The sequence below is a fragment of the Ochotona princeps genome, chromosome 12 (genome assembly GCF_030435755.1).
Source record: "Ochotona princeps isolate mOchPri1 chromosome 12, mOchPri1.hap1, whole genome shotgun sequence".
Taxonomy (NCBI): Eukaryota; Metazoa; Chordata; class Mammalia; order Lagomorpha; family Ochotonidae; genus Ochotona; species Ochotona princeps.
This window is the reverse complement of record NC_080843.1, coordinates 27,235,464-27,252,487: the sequence shown is the minus strand read 5'-3', so window position 1 is coordinate 27,252,487 and position 17,024 is coordinate 27,235,464. Positions and strand designations below refer to the sequence as shown.

Below are 17,024 nucleotides of genomic sequence, written 5' to 3'. Positions count from 1 at the left end.
TTTCTTGATAAGCTATTACTCTAAATGAAATATTTTGTGTTTGTTAAAGTTTAATATATTCACATTTACAGGGAAAGCAAAAGGTAACAAATATTCCAAAGGATGTGGCCCATGAATCGTCCTTCCCCACACACACGCACACACACACACACAAGTTTCTTTTTGAATATCCATTCAAGCAACACCTCTGCTAAATGGCAACCGGCTATGACCACTGTAAAACATAATTTTTTTCACTTTTTCTTCAGTTGTTCCTAAGACAAAAGAACAGTGATTTTATATTTAATAGGTTTTAGGCCAAAGGTAAAAGTCCTATCGCATAAAATTAAAGTATTATACATTAGTCCTCCCCTCTAAATATTAAAAACCAACTTCAGTGGATACCCTCACAAAGTATGTAGTGTTGTCTTATTTTATTTTTAGGTTTATGGGTCAGTCATCATAATTATTCATTTTGCTCTTATGATTTGAACAAACCTTCTCTAAATTGATTTTTACACCGCAGCCCTACTAGCCAAGTACATTCTAAGATTGATTTTTAGAAAAGAAAATTTTCTGGAGATATGACAGAGCATAAAGATTTGTCAAAACATCCTATTGCCATCAGCCTTGAAATTTAACAAGAAAAGTAGATGAGAAACTATTGCTGGAAATATAGATTTACAATTTGCATTTGTTCATCTTAAGGTTCGCTTTTCTTTTCTACAAGAAAGTAAACTTCTCCATAAGTTTTTTTTTTGTCATTTACTAAACCCACTAAATCATTTAGTTCCCAGATAGAAACAACTTTTTCTCACATATGGACTGTTGACCACTGTTGTAACTTGGCTGAAAATCAGCTTCATTATCTATAAAATAGAAATCATAATTATATAACGGTTTATATGAACTATACAAGATGTTATGACATGGTATATGAATCATAACCTATTGCGTGATATAAACAGACAATATGATATAAACATCACTACTTGGGAAAAAAATCGATGCATCCATAAAAATCCATACAGAACTTAAACATATAAAACTTAAGGGACAAGGAGATTTATTTTCCACAGGAAAAATTTTGAAATTATCTACAATTTTAAAAATTGTCTTTAAAAAATACTTGCATGGCATTTTGTATAGACTTTAATCTTATTATTTTCACAATGAGGCTTTATTCCAGTAAGCACTTTCAATAAAGATTTACCACTTTCAGCATACCTAATAACTGTGTCTCAACTGAGCATAGATAATTGTTCCTATTCTTCATAAATAGAGGCAACAATTTCACTCCCTTTGTTCATTTGTTTACAAGAAAGGTAAAAAGCTATAAAACTTTCCAACAACTTAAAATTATTGCTAAAAATAGCAAAGTCACAAAGTACATAATTGTTACTTGGCAAGACAAGACTATCACACAGTATCTTAAAAGACATATTCATGCAATGATATTTATAAGTCAAAATCTGGTGTGCAAAAGGCACACATGAAAGTCAACTATACTCAAACAAATAGGCTCATATATGAAAAGCTTACTGCTTGACTTCAGCATGATAGTAGCTGTAAATGAAAAGTATTTTGTTACTACTATATTTTCCAAATGCCTACTTTCAAAAAAGGTATCAATTTACCAAAACAGACTAATATTTACTGAGCACTAAATATGAAGAGTTTCAAAGATTCACAGAAAATGTGAATTCAAAAAAACAGAGATAAAAGTGCCTGGTGCACTAACCTAGTGGCTAAAGTCCTTGCCTTTTATACACGGGGATACCACACAAGCACTGGTTCTTGCCCTAACTGCTCCACTACCAATCCAGCTCCCTGCTTGTGGTCTGAGAAGGCAGTCAAAGACAGCCCAAAGCCTTGGGATCCTGCACCCACATGGGGGATCTAGAAGCTCTGGCTCCTGGCTTTGGATCAGCTCAGCTCTGGCCTTTGTAGCCACTTGGGGTGAATCAGCAGATGGAAGATCTTTCTCTCTGTTCCTCCTCCTCCTTCTCTGAATATCTGTCTTTCCAATAAAAATAAACAAATCTTAAAAAAATAGAGACCAAAAATTTTCTGCACTAAAATGAATAAAATAAACCTGCACTAACTGGTTCCGATACTCATGAACAGAATCTAGCTTGAAGGCCTAAGAAGGTTAAGACATCCATTTGGAAAGAGTCCATATTGCAGCATCATCAATTCCACTATAACAGCAGAACAAACACCAAATTCATGGGGACTCTTGAATGGAAAAATGATGAAATCACTTATGCTTTACAAAAAGGGAGAGAACATCCCAAAGAAAACAGCGGTTTAGAAAATGTATCACTCATTTTAGCAACAAACCAGAGTATACTGAAGATGAAGCCATCAGTGGCATATCATCCACATCAAATTACGAGGAAAATTGAATGCTGTTTGTTCCCTCATTGAAAAGGATTGGTGGTTAAGAGCAGACACAACAGCCAAACCAGAAGCATCTCAACTGGTTCAGACTACACAATTCTCACTGAGAATAAAAGATGCAGCAAGTTTCTGTCCCAGGGTACCAAAACATGTGTACAGATCAGCAACAGCCAAATGCAGAGCTTGCAATGGCGATCGGAAAGAAGTGATGACATGGCTAAAAGCATGCAGACTTCACAAGTGCAATCCCCAGAAAAAAGCACAATCAAAGCAATGGTTACCAAGCCGTAGACGTGAGCCAGCCAACAACAGCACAAGGCATGTCAACTTGGTTTGGGAATGCAGAGGGCATTCTGATTGTAGAATCTCAAGAGGGCAACAGAATGAAAACATCTTTATGTTTTGAGAAAGTTGGCCCAGGTTTTAGTACAAAAACACCCAAGAAAGATTCACCAGAGTCCTTCTCACCAACAACAAAAGCTCCTGCACTTCCCTCATCAAACAAGGGTAACTGATAGACTTGACTGGCTTCTTTTGACATCTTTCCTAATTTTCAGACTCTAAAAGACACCCACTTTTTCTTTAGTTATTAATGTTTAAAAAACAAAAAGGCTACATGGTGAAATTCCCATTCTTCAGGGATATAGTGAATGGCTGATATCATTACTTATCAGGCACAGGGAGCTGATATTGATAAATAACATTTTCTGTCTTTTCATTCCATAAACTTTTTAAAGCCCACACAGGATTAAAGTTCTCTTCTAGATACTTTGCACCCACATTTCAATCTTTAAACACGTTCTGCAATGCTGACATTATTTGTTCTTATTTTTATTTACCAATGAGGACAGTGAAACTCACTTGCCTATTGAGACAGTTAACAATTGAGTAGTTTGATGTTTCAAATCCACCACTGTTCCGACTAACCCCAGGGCTTCTTTTTGCAAGAAGAGAAAAAAAGAAAAAAGAAAAAGTCTTCAGGAACTCAGGAACTTGACTTGAGCAGCGGCTGATGGAGCTGGATATGTTCATCTAGAGTTGGATGATTTAGGGAGGAGAAGACTAGGATGATGCCTTTTAAGTACTGAAAGAACAGTCATGTGGGCCACGAAGTGACTAGTCCTCAATTCCTTCTTCCAATAAATAGTTCAGCACTTGCAATGTATCAGTCATTGGGTTAGATCTCAGCAAAGTATGAAGAAGATTCTTTTCCTGGGCCCTAAAGGTTTATTATTAGGGGGAACGAGGGGAAATCAACACTTAACACCAGTAGTACCACGGGCTATGGTGCCAGAGAACAGAACCCGGAACCCAGCATGTTCTTAAAGGAAGAGATGATAAATCCTAGAGTCCCACACAAAGCGGTACTGATGTTCATCACCATAGCTGTTACATGAATGTGTATCATGCACACAAAAACAGCCATACTGACGTGCTACTCTGAGTCTGTTTCTTTGCTCTTCCAGTACAGTGTTTCAGCAGACTGTGAGTAAAGTGTGTTAGCTTTTACCCAGAGAAAAATATAGTCAGAGAAATCATGTAAATTAAAATCACTCCTAATTTTTTCAAATATACATGAGTGGAGAAGTGTGTGATTATAAATGTTCTATACATTTTCGAACAGTTGGGTAAAATCCTTATCATCTACCTTCGTTTTTTTTTTATGTTTGTCAAGGGCAACACATGCTGTGTTGCAACCATGTGTAAGGCTAACCATGCAATTTAAAATCACATGTAGACGTTATTTATATATATCAGCCACAGCTTAATCAGCAGAATCTTGGCTTAACTGGAGATATGGCATTCAATTCACAGTTCTAAACAACATCACAAATTTAATGAGTCTATGAGAGAGGAGAGGAGTTTCCAATGACCACTAACAGAAGGGTCAGTGGGCTTGTTAGAGAAGCAGCCTACAGGTTTTCAACTTTTATGTATTCACTGTTGATCTTTATCTTCAACTTTCCATATATGATCATTCAAACCATATTTCTGTCGTATTTAAAAAGAAAGCTACGACACTCACATTACATAAATGTTAACAGCCACTTTTATATTAGCTACAGAGGAAAAAGAGTGACTTTCTCAAGGTCAAAGAGCAAATCTCTAGTGAGACAAGAATGGAATTCATGACCTCTGACTGCCAGAAGTTTTCTACCCACCCTCGGAAATTCCTTCCCCATAAGTGTAATTTATAGGCTCACTCTGGAAAGTTCATCCCTATTGGGAAGGGAACCACTGGGGGAGGAGATAAAGGGAGATGAAATGAGATGAAGGGAGATGGAGAGCCATGGAGGGAGAGCAAGAGTGGTTTCATTGTCAAATCAGTTGCTGCACCAGTACTTGACAGTTTTACAAAGTGACTTCTACCCACATTACCTTACTTAACCCTCACAACAGCTAAGAAATTTGGGCAAGGTCATCCAGAGTAAGCCAGCCAGAGCCAAACTCAGACTGCGATCTTCCTGCTACTGAAATTAGCTCTGATTCTAGCATGCATGAGCTCAGGGGACACCTGACTAGGAAACAAACGAAGGCTTTCCTTAGTGATTTCCTTTGTTAGAATAATTCACCTTGGTTGCCATTCAGGTTTGTGCTGGGGGAGGGGGCTTTTACACTGTTACGGGTTGTGGTAGTCAGTTTGTTATACTCACAATAAGAAAGGATTACTAAACGCAATATTTGGGTGGAAAAAAAAACACTTTTTGTACCTCCCCTTTCTTATGCGTGCTTTTTCTGCAATAACTGACACATATGATGTGGGACAGTGGTTACAGCAACAGACAGACTCTGAAAACAGAATTACACACATGTATATTATCATCCCTGTGTGTGTGTGTGTATATATATATATATATATATATATATATATATATGCATCTGCGATACAAAGAATGCAAAACTTCTTGCAAACGTCATTTACACTACAAAGCAAACTAAGTATCCCATTTGGGACATAATTCATCTCTACCAAGGGCAGCAGGTAGTAATCAGGAGAGTTTCATTTGATGGAAGTTGGACGACAATGCCAAAGCTCTCTGGTTTTCTTCCTCTCTCACCCTCCATGAAGCAAAGCGATTCTGAATACTTTTTACTCCTGCCCTCTGTGACTACAGAGATTCTATGTGGACCAATGCAATGATCACACTCACAAATATCCAAAGACGTGGCTCATGAAATTATCAACAAAAGTATGGCTCTTAACAGGGAAGAAAAAAAAACACCACGAGGAACAGAATTCCTGGGATGAACATCCTATAATCTACTGCCAGACCAAGACAAATTTCCATGGAGCAATATGATTCCTCAAGTGGCCACTTAACGACAATAAACACCCGAAACTGAAAACTCCTTTTTTAACATAATTGTTGAAAATACATGCAGAAAGTAACCATTAAATTCACAGCATATGTTCTCTAACACCAGAACCCAAGAGCCAACACCAGATGGGGTGTGGCCCAGCCAGGCCCTGAAAATGAGTTCTGGCAGGCTGGTCAGACAGCTCTCTGGCTGGCCCAGGGATGAGAAACCAAGCAGGTCTGACAGCGCCCGAGGCTCCTGACCTCCAGTGCGCAGGGCAAGGCCCAGCTGTTGGCTTCATGTGCCTTTGGGAGGAGTGTTTACCCTGCGAGAGTTAAGGCTGTGGTTCTTGGGTGTTGCCAGTGATTGAATTTTAACATTTCCACCCTTCCACTCTGTGTACCAGAAACTGAGACCCAAGTAAAACTTGCACACTGAAAACATAAGTAAGCTTTAATCAAGGGGGGAAAGAGGCGAACATGGAGCAAAGAGAAGCCACTTACCAGTCTATTACCTTACCGTCCTGTCAAAATGACAGATAAGCAGGGCAACCTATCTCAGGAACTACATACAAAAAGAAATGCTGCTTTCTAAACAACAAAGAAACACAGTGATAGTTTTAATTTGGAATTATACTGGAAATTTTTAGTTCTTACTAAAAATCTAATCTTTCTGGATTTACTGACATCTTTCTAGCAAGCAGGCAAACATGGCGGGTATATTTTCTTCAGAAAGAATGAGAATGACTTCCAAATGAGCATGTGCCATTACTAATTTCGTACAACTATTTTGTATTCATGTGCAAACTCTCCACTAAATTTATATACAACCTCAAGTCTGTACAAAAATGAACTGACACACTAATGTCATGTAATTAACTAATATTGCTTTTTTTCAACTTGCTCAAATATGAAATTCCTGTCTTTTCCTTTGGTATTAAAGAAAGAATACCCAGGACTTTGCTACTTTCAACTACGTGACAGTACCACTGCACTGGCTACGGTTGCTCAAAACTCTAGATGAGCCAACATTTTGAATTCAAAATGACCTCAGTAGAGGCCTGGAGGTATGAGTAACAAGTTTCTCCTGAGAAAAAAGTAACAAGTAACAAGTCTCTCCTGAGAAAAAAGACACCTTTATTTAAGATCAAATTAATTCATTAAGTTCCTAACTGCTGCAGAATAAAAAAAAAAAACCTCTTGGGTCTGACAAAATGCACATTTCCCTTTACAGGAGGCCAAAGAGAAACTCCGGAGCTGTGAATGATCTGTTTTCCACCAGCAGCAGGCCTGATGCATGCTCTTGCGCGTGGACATCCATCAGCGTCCTGATTGGCTCTGGCCTTGGCCTGGGCACCGTGTTTGCAGTACCTTCCCTCTCAGTGCACACAGGCTGCAGCTGTAGTCAACAGCCGCCAGCCAAGAGGTACTAAGGTCAAGGTCTCCAAGGGCCGTACCAGGACCATTTCCTCCCCCCAGGGACATTCATTTCTCCAAAAGAAACTTTCTGGCAGAGGAACGAAAAAAAAAAACACCTTTTCAAGGGCCCCTTTACACAATGATTTTCATTTGATAAATAGCAAATCAACAGCGTTCCCCGATAAAGTTTGGCTGTTGAAAGTTTCTTTTAAACCTGCATATGCATTACGACATGATAGATTTCTAAGGAAAGCACTTCAAAAAATAAAACAGGACGTTTTGTTTAACCTGATGGAGCTATTTAACTTACAATTGTTTTCATTCATAAATTAAGAAAATCTGACATGAAAATGTTGCAAATTATACCAATTGTATAAGCTGGTAGAACAAGTCTCTTCCCAAATACATCACATATTTGTGCCAATTCTATGCTCAAGTGGGCTCTCTCCCCAGTGCAAAGAAGTTATATTAACACACTAAATCCAGGAACAGCATTGACCAGGCCACAAGGACAGCAGCAACTGACCAAGCAATTGAATCGCTGCCCCTCCTGTTTAGACTAAGATCCTGCAGCTATGAATTCTGCTTGTTTTAAGCCTAAAAGCATACCCCTAAACGTAACCAATTTCTGTGCGGTTAAAAAAAATGTAAACAACATGTGAAGGAGGTCTGTGAATAGCACAAACCAGCTTTTTTTTTCCCCCTGTTGGGTGGGGAGGAGGACCCCGCTGTTTTAATTAAATGCCAATTCTAAAACCGTCTGTGAGAAGAAGGTCTACACCCACTCTTCAAAGTGACCACTCCTATTCCCATGGCAAGCTGCAGCTTGCTGAAAGTCACCAAATGTATCTCAGAGAATTTACTTCTCTAAACAACTCTATCCTCCACTAGGAAAAGGGCACGGAGGCGACTCCACGGCGGCTTCGTAGAATGACGCATGTTTGATTGGCAGATGTCTACCGAAGCCAAGTAGATGCACACGCACTAAATGTAAATAGAGCTACTCCTTGCCTCCCCGGTCTTATGGGAAACCGGAGGATATCGGCGCCGATTTAAAACAAAACATCTGAGTGCTCGGCCGAGAATTCTATTAGCCAGTGCAATGATTTAAAACAATCCATATAGAACGACACTTAAGCCATCTGTACAGTTCAATTAGAGGGCTGACAATATTAACCACCCAAAGTGTTTATCCAGATTACACATTCCGTTGTACTAATACTCCTTAACTCAACACAGTCAGCTTTTATCGGCTGAATTAAGGCTATTACTATTAAAGTATGCAAAACTCGCAGCACAGGCTGAAGGGGGCTGGGAAGCTGCAGGGCATCTAACAAAGGAATTGGTACTTATTCCAAGCATTTGCCTCAGCGGCTACACCAAGAAACAAAACTGTTGAGTTCACCCCACCCTCTTCGCCAAAGATGAAAGTTTTCAAAGTTCCAGCAGGCAGTTCCCTACCCAACAAAGGCAGGGCTGCTTCTGCCCCTCAGGGGAGCATCCCTCAGGCACACCAACTACCGGCATCAGGGTCAAGTCCGAGCGCCCCCGGAGCCGGCTTCCACAGGACAGCCCAGGGGCTCCGAAGCCGGCTCCTTGGACTCCGCGGCCCGGGGACGGCAGGGGGACCGTGCCAAGTTTACCCCTTGTCAACTCGTGCCAGGTCCTCCGTCACTAAGAGAACGGCCACGGGCCAGTCGCCGGCTACTTCCGTGGGCCAGGCACCGTGGCAAGTGACAGTTTCACATCATTACGAACGGAGACAATCATGAAGGTGGCACCAAGACCACTATTCATGCCAGCGTTGTCATCCGCGCCTTAACCCCTTCCCTTCCATTCGCCCCCAGCGCACACACAAGCCCACCCGGCCCCAGGGGTGGCAGCTACTCCTCGAACCCGCTCCAGTCCTGGGGGCCCGACTCTTTGCCAGGAGCACCACCCCCACACCCACCCACCTCTGCCACCTTCTTCCCCTCCCCATTTCAGCCCTGGGCTTTCTTTCTCATCCTTGGCAACTGTCAGGCGAGCCCTGCAACCCACAACAGTCCCACTAGGGGATAGAAAAACACTGGCTTAATTCACGTTTCTTGATAAGTTCTTTAAAATTTTGTTCTTTTTTTTCCCCCTAGGGGTATGGAGGGCGGGGGAAAGAAACCTCCTTCTTTCTTCTCCACGAATCCGACCGTCGCTACCAGCTCTGCAACAGCATCGCCCTTCCCCGGCCCCCCTCCCGCTCCCCAACACTTTCCCCCTTCCAGAGAACACAGACCAGCCCGACGGATTTATAACTTGAGCAAATGACAGAAGGAAAGAAAGAAGAGAAAAAAGGGTGGGGGGAATAGAGAACACGGTCTGACTGCGGATGGCAAGGAAAAAAAGGGAGGGGGCTGTTTATTTTGATAAGAAACAGAATCGGCACAGACCTGAGCAGAAGCTGCAGAACAGGAGAAATTGTTTTCTTTCCCTCACACAGAGTGCCCCTGTCTCTCTCCCTTTCTCTCTCACACGCGCGCGCACACTCACTCCCGCACACGCGGCGTCACCCGCGCACACTCACACGCACACGCACGAGCAGAGCCTCTCAGCTGCTCTCTGCAGTTCTCAGGAAATGAATGGGGGGCAACCCGGGGAACTGTTGTACTTGCAAATGACTTACCCGGATCACATGATGCGCTCCATGTAGGGTGGGCCAGTGGGTGGAGGCAGGCGCGCCGCGAGCCCCGCTCTAGCGTGGGGAGCCTCGCCAGGCCCGCATCGAATTACCCCGGGGCCCAGCCGAGGGGGTGCGAGACGCCGCTCCTCCGCCCAGGCTGCCCCGCGCGGCTCAGGAAACCGGAGAGGCGCGGAGGGGTGGGGCGGGGCGGGGCGGGGTGAGGTGGGCTGGGTGGGGGAAGGCTGGGGAGTGGCGGTGCCGGTGACGGCGGCGGCGGCGAGGTGGAGGGGGGCTGTGCTGAAGACGCCCAGACCCCACAAACCCCCAAACAAAAGAGCTCCGGGTCCTCTCCCCCAGAAACAAAGCCCCGCCGCTGCGGGCGAGCCCCGGGGTGGGGCCGAGGGCGGGGGCGGCGGGGAGGGGCTCGCTCAGCAGGCGCTAAGTCGCTTTATTGCCATAAAATGGGGCCCCCGAGCCGCTCCGCCCGAGGATTAGGAGGCGGGCTCAGAGTGTGATGGTTGAAATCCCCTGGGGAGGCGGGGAACGAACCCCTCCCTCCCCGCTCGCAGAGGTAGAAGGCGACACCCACCGGGCGGCCGGCCGGGGCTGGGCGTGGGGGGTGGGTCCGCGAGGCCGCCCCGCCCCGGCCTCGGCCCGCCGCCGCGCTGCCCTTCCACCTGCGCCACCTCGCCGCGGCTTGCCCCGGCCTAACCCGCACAGGGCCCAGGGAGCGCGAGGCAGGCGCCGGCGGGAGCACAACCCCGGGCGCAACTCGCCAACCGGAGGACTAGCGCTCGAGCGCCTCAAAGTGCCCTCTTTTGTGTGGGAGCGCGCCGGGCAGCACTCAGAAGAGGATTTCGGGGACAAATGAAAGAGTGTTGAGCCCTCTGGCCCCCCAGCCCCCAGCCGGCTGCAGCCCGGCCTAGGGCGCGCCGGGAGGGGCCCAGCGCCTCAACGCCTGGTCCGCCAGCTAACTTGGAAAGGTGTGGGCGGAGCCGGCCTGGGCTCCGGGCATCGCCCGCGCCGGGCAACAATGGGGTCCCGACAGGGGCAGCCTTGCCCGGGGCGCGGGAGTGGGTGGAGCGGGGGAAATCATTGTTTGGGTCGTGAAGCGCCGCACGTTGCCGGCGAGGCAGGGGCGTGCGCCCTTCGGTGCTTCACCTTGGCGGGATGAATGCGGGCGAGGCGCAGACGCGTGCCTCGCTCCGCAACCCCGGGAAAGGGGCGCCCGGCCGCCCGCGCCAGTGACTCAGGAAAGCTGGCGGGCTCCCAGGACCGGCAGTGAGGAAACGAGAGCCCAGGACCCCCACCGGGACCCCGGGGGCGGAGGGAAAGCGGGGCGGGGGGGGGGGTGGCAGACATCCTGAGGCGCGCCGCGAGAAACGCACGGCTCGGAGTTCAGTCCGTGGAGCCCTCTCCTCTCGCTTCCCGCAACCACCTCTCCCGCCCAGGGTGTTGGGGAGAGTAGGAGTCGGCGGCCTCAGAGGCGAGCGCGGGCCCCGCCGTTCCCGCGGCGGCTCGCAGGGCGCGGGGTCGGAGCGCCGCGCCGGAGGTGGGCGGGGAGCAGCGCGGCGGAAACGGCGGGCGTGGTGGGGGCGCGCCGCGAGCGCTCCGGGCTAGGCAAGGGCTGGCGTGCGCCCCTCGCCCGCGTGCCCCAGGTGGGCGCAGACGCGGCAGCACACCCCCTTTGCGGTGGCTTAGAGCATGCCGCGCGTGGGAAAGCGGCCGACGTGTGGGTAGGCCGGGGAGGGGAAGTTTGTGTGAGGAAAGAGATTCTTGCGGTACTGTGGCACCAAGTGAGGTGGGAAGAGAGGGAGAGGCCGGGAAACAGGAAATGAGAGCGAAGGAACGAACTCCAGCCAGGAAAAGCTGGGTTCTGCATCTGCGTGGCACTGGCGGTTCCCAGGCAGGCGCTCCTGGGCCCGGTGTGCGCCTTTAATGACAACAAAGGCGGCGCGCTGTCCGTGTGCCCCACGGCCCACTTCTGGCCCTGGTGGGGGTCGATGGGATGGAACGGGGAACTGGCCGCCCTGGTCCTAGGGCTCCCAGTAGGGACAAATGAGTGGGAAAGTGGCAGGAAATTGTAGAGCACTCGTTCTGCGAAAGGAGGCTCAAGAAAGCCGTGGGAGCGACAAGGGAATGGGAGGCCCTAGGCTGGAGACACGGGTCCCCGGAGAGACCCCAAAAGGAGATGGGATCTGGAAGCTGGGGAGGTCTGTCGCCCGGGTTGAGGCTCAGTTCCGGGGAGAACCACTGCGGACTCCACCCCCAGCCCCAGTCCTAGGCGTAGGGTTAAAAAGTCCTTTACACGCCACACCATCTGAACGGAAATAACATGAGAAGACGAGTTTGTAAAACGACAGAATATCAACAGACGCGCATATTTTAAACGCTGGGTCACTCAAGTTTTCGTCCAAGTGGGGCAGGGAGTGGAGGAAGTGGGGGCCGGCGGGACGCTGTAAGAAATTATGTCATCCTGGCAGTTCTTATACTAACTGCTCTTTTTCAGAGCTGAGTGGCGGGCAGACCATAAATACACTCGACAGCGAGTGCGTCTGCACGTGGAAAAGCAAACTGCACTCCTTCGCGGGCATGTTAATAGGATGATGAAAGGGAGAGAATGAACTGCAAGAATCCATTCCAGGGGGATAAAAAAATTAGGGAAAGGTCAAGGTTAATACATAGAGTCTGGACAGCCTGTGTGGTTGAAAGGAGGAAGTACATCAAGTGATAGAGAAATTGCTTGCAGATTTTTTTTATTGATAAAAAAGGAAGACATAGAAATGGCAAATGAAGGCAGCTTCCCAGATTTAAATCAAAAAGTGGGGGGAGGGGACCCAATGACGTCATTGTGTGATGGGAAATAATTTAAAATATAATAAGTAAATAAAGGTGATTCCAGGCATTGTAAATAAGTTCAGAAATGTGGTGCTGGTTTTTCCCAGGGCCAGGGGTGAACCCTGTTAGGTTTTTTCATGTATTCATTTTGGTGAGTATGTGTAGCAAAGGGGACTCCTGTTCAGGCATGAGGAAGACGTAAAAACCTTACCATAGTGCAAATAAGGTGATTAAGTGTTGAACAGCGTGTGTTTTGATTTGACTGATGAACTGCCCAGAGACTGAGGGAAAATGACATTCCCTGTCTGTGCTTTGCTGCAATCGGTAGGTGTGAGTTCGTCTAGATAATCATCACGTGTTTATGAATGTCTTCCTTTCCCAGACTGGTTTGATTGAGGCCTTTTCTGGCTCTTTCCCGGGTCTGCACCTCTAGACCCTCCCTTGCTCAAATCCCCTCCACTGCTTTGCTGACCTAAGCCTTCCTCCAAGCAAACCTGAATTTACATGGCCAAACTAGCACAAGATTGCTTCAGTTGGATACCCCTTGGACTTCCCCATCTTCAGCCTCAAGTCCCGTGACACTTGCCGTTGGTCCTCAGTGCTTTTACTGTACTCCCTAATCACTCTGCGCCTTCTCCCGTTGAAGCCTCCAAAACTGGTTCGGTGTCACTTCACATACATGTGTCTGTCTACCCACCATCTCCCACCTGGCCCAAACTATGCCCCTCTTTGTAGCTTCCTCTGGGATCATGGAAAGAATATCTGTGCCAATCAGTAGCTAGTTTGTAACCATTTTCCTAACCTTAGTTCTCATTTTTTCTCACCTACTTAAATATTTCCCTCACTCTGATGAATTAATATTTATTAGATGCTTACCTGAATCGTTGTGAAAAATAATGGCCCAGATGGGCTTCAAATTCATGTTGATGTCTTCATTTATTCTACAGTTGCTTCTGATATTTTTCACTTGCCGATCACATATATGTTTCTGTGCTTCATGATTTAATAAGAAACCCCAGTTTCCTTTTGGCTGCACATTTTGAAAATAACATAAATTTCTGGGATGCACTGACAAATACCTTTGAATGTAAATCGTGGTGATATTTCTCAAGCAAATTTGAGATAGAATTTTTCCATAAAAGAATGTGTTAGATATGAAGCATCTGTATTCATTGCCCCTTATATCTAGTCATTTAAAATATTGAATTATATGTTCACCTTTTTATTGTAATTATATTACACTACAGTATTAAAACAGTTTTTCAATTCTAATAAAGTCTCACCAAATTTGTTTTAAAAATGACAAGGCAAGTTTAGGTTATAAACATTGGAGCTATCATGTAATAAAGATCATCTGCATTTTTAAATAAGTCAAAGCATGCAATTTGAGTTGCAACTATTCGTGTATTTGAGTTTACAACTAGAAATAATTATTCCAAGGAAATTTAATTCCATGAAAACAAATTCTGTTACAGTGCCTATAGTTTGCAAAATACCATGTTGACTTCATGCTACATACAAGACAACAACATTAATATTACAACCATATGAAAACTAGGTAATTAGGTAAAACTAATGAATAACTATTTGAAGCTGTAACTAAAATACTCTGGAGCCCAGTACCATGGCATAATAGATTAACACAACCTGTGGTGCTCCCATCTCGTGTGGGCACTGGTTCTGGTCCCCGCTGCTCCACTTCCCATCCAGCTCACTGTTTATGGCCTGGGAAAGGGGCAGAGACTGGTCCATGTTCTTGGGACCTTGTAGCCATGTAGGAGACCTGGAAGAAGCCCCAGGTTCCTGACGGAACTGGGGCACAGCTCCAGCTGTTATAGCCATTTGAGGAGTGGACCAGCGGGTGGAAGATCCTTCTCTCTCTTTTTTGTTTTTTCTGTAAATCTGCCTTTCAAGTGAAAATTTAAAAATCATTAAAAATTACTCAAGTTACGTTTGCTTAGAAAACATCGAAAAACTTGTAGAGAAAGATGTAGTGATGAATTTTCTTCAAAAGATGGATCTTTTTATTCCTCCTGAAATCATACATGTAAAATAATAAACATCATGTGTAGGTCTGTGTGTGTAGCCTTTGCCTTTACTGAAGATACAATGTGCTTGTGGAATATGCCAAACCTCCCTTTGCGGGCCTTCCACAGTTGCATCCTTCTGTCCCTGCACAAGGAATTTACCTTCTGCCTGGAGATTTGTCATTTCATTGCTGCTGTTCATATTTAGTCTTCTCATAATGTCTTGATAATCATTAATTTTCCTAATAATGCATTGCCAGTATTAATTTAACTTACTATTCTGACTATATCAGAATTCTTCCAAATTTTTCCAGTTGTGCTGACATTGTATGAACAGTCCAGCTTCTCTCATGAAAAAAAAAAACACTGTTCTAATTACTTTCCCTTAAGATGACTTACCAAACCAGAGCATGAATTTGTTTTTACTATTCTAGAACATGCTGCTAAATTATTTTTCAAAAGTATTTTACAGTGAGATCATTGTATTGTATTTGAGTACAACATTTCCTCTGTGTTTTGCAATAAAATGCCTGAAATTGGTAAACAAGAATGACTTCAGTTTTAATTCTTTGATGGATGAAGACGGAACTTTAGGAATATGAGTGAGACATTCATGGACATGGTGGTGAGGCTGAGTGGACACACTGCTGCCATGGCGTGCCGGAGGGCTATGATAGGAAATTAAGTCTGATAAAACTGTGGGAGTCCTTACAAATTCACAATCTAAAATAGAACAACTTGTTATTTTGGGGTCGAGTGCAAGGGAAAGAGAACAGGAAACTGCATCTTATTCTGAGTCTTAATTCAGGAAGATTAATTTGCTTTTAGTTTTGATAAATTTGAGAGTCATCAGAATAGACCCTTGATTGTACCATAGGTGAAGCTAAAACAAATTGAATAGCTGATAAGAATGTAAAGGGGAAAAAAAAGTGATATTTGGCCAGAAACTTGACAGTTAAGATGAACTGGAACAATAAAGGAGAGGTCAGATGCAGAGAAGAAAGAAGCTCATGGTACAGATTAGTAATTCTTTCATCTACAAATGACGTGTGGGAATAAGGCCTCCGTGAGGCCTGGGTAATTCTTGCCAGCCCTGTAACATCATGTTATCTCTTTCCCTGCTAGTCTAAAACATCTACCTTTCCAGGATGCACTTGTACCTCATCTGGGACCTGGAAGGAGGAGACAAGATAATGATCATAAGGGATATATACCCCACCTTGGTGTGCCATAACAATCCCAGAGGGCTTCTCACATGCTAAATACCACCAGTTGGTTTATTCAGCTAAGTAAGATAGCACTCCCCACCTCATAAAAGAGTGAGAACTGGGGGAGGAACCCACTTTGGCCCCTGGCCACAGTTGGGGGTCCAATTAAGGCTTTTTCTTCATTCTCTAACCCATTCTCAATACCTATTCAGTGGGTATTGTGGGGCAGCTCACACATTTGAATGCGTGTCCACTCTCACTTTTAAGTAAATCCTGTTCTCACTTGGACAGCTAGCAATGCCTCTACTTGAAATTTTTCTCTTGGGGATGGGGTAAGTATGAGGTCCTGGATTGAAAATCAACATACCAGGGCCCGGCCACAGACAGCTTCAGATATGTGTCTATCTAGTGTTTGTAATGAAACAGTGATCCAAAGGGAGCCAATCACAAGGTGTGCAGCTGCTTTCCAGCACTCCAAAACTCAACCCATTTCATTCCTTCCTCCCCGACTCCCTTTGTTGAAAGTGTAGCTTCCTCTCTTCCCCTTGCCCTCCATGATAAGAAGAGAAAGGGCTAAAGACAGAGATCAAGTCTTCTGCTTTTCAGATGCTTCCCAGAAGCTTCATCAATATCATTTTGCTTCTGTTTCATTGGCAAGAACTGGATCACGTGGCTTCACCAAGGCCTCTACCATCTGACCCTCTCTGTCTGTTTGCTGTGTAACTTTGAATAGTGTTTGTGTTATATGACAGACCATCATTCCACAAAGGCTATCCGTTGAATGTTGCTGTCAGGGAGCTAAAATAAATAAAGAAATAAAGCAAAAATATTACAAATTATTCCTATCATTATTTTAAGGACAAAAATTCAAAAACTGACAAAATACAGGATTTTGTGATTTTTTTTTAAAGTGTATTTTTCACACAACTGGTAAAGTACAGAAACCATAATATAGTCCATTTGGGATTAATCCAAGTATCTGATGTACTTAGGGCAGAATCTGAATCCCAGTGTAGCCCCATTCACATACATAATCCGACATGGCCCCACTTTCCACTCCATCAGTTTACATGTTTTTGCAAAATGAACATAACTTTTTAAAAGTTGGGTAAGCAAGTGTCCATTAGAAGCAATCTCTGTGTCTTTCAACACATTGCCTGCACTTGCCCTTGCGTTTCTTCTCCCAGTGTGGCTGAGA

General features: G+C 44.8%; 1 protein-coding gene across 7 annotated transcripts in view; it reads right to left on the bottom strand.

The window, feature by feature from the left end:
* KLF12 (KLF transcription factor 12) overlaps positions 1 to 10,013 on the bottom strand; it is a 427,134-nt gene extending 417,121 nt beyond the window's left edge. For 3 of the 7 annotated variants that reach the window (XM_058670654.1, XM_058670652.1, XM_058670656.1), the window contains exon 1: positions 9,757 to 10,009. The gene's annotated coding sequence lies outside the window, so the exon portion shown is untranslated. The other 4 variants (XM_058670657.1, XM_058670658.1, XM_058670655.1 and 1 more) reach the window with 4 other exon arrangements.
* Positions 10,014 to 17,024: the final 7,011 nt, after the last annotated feature.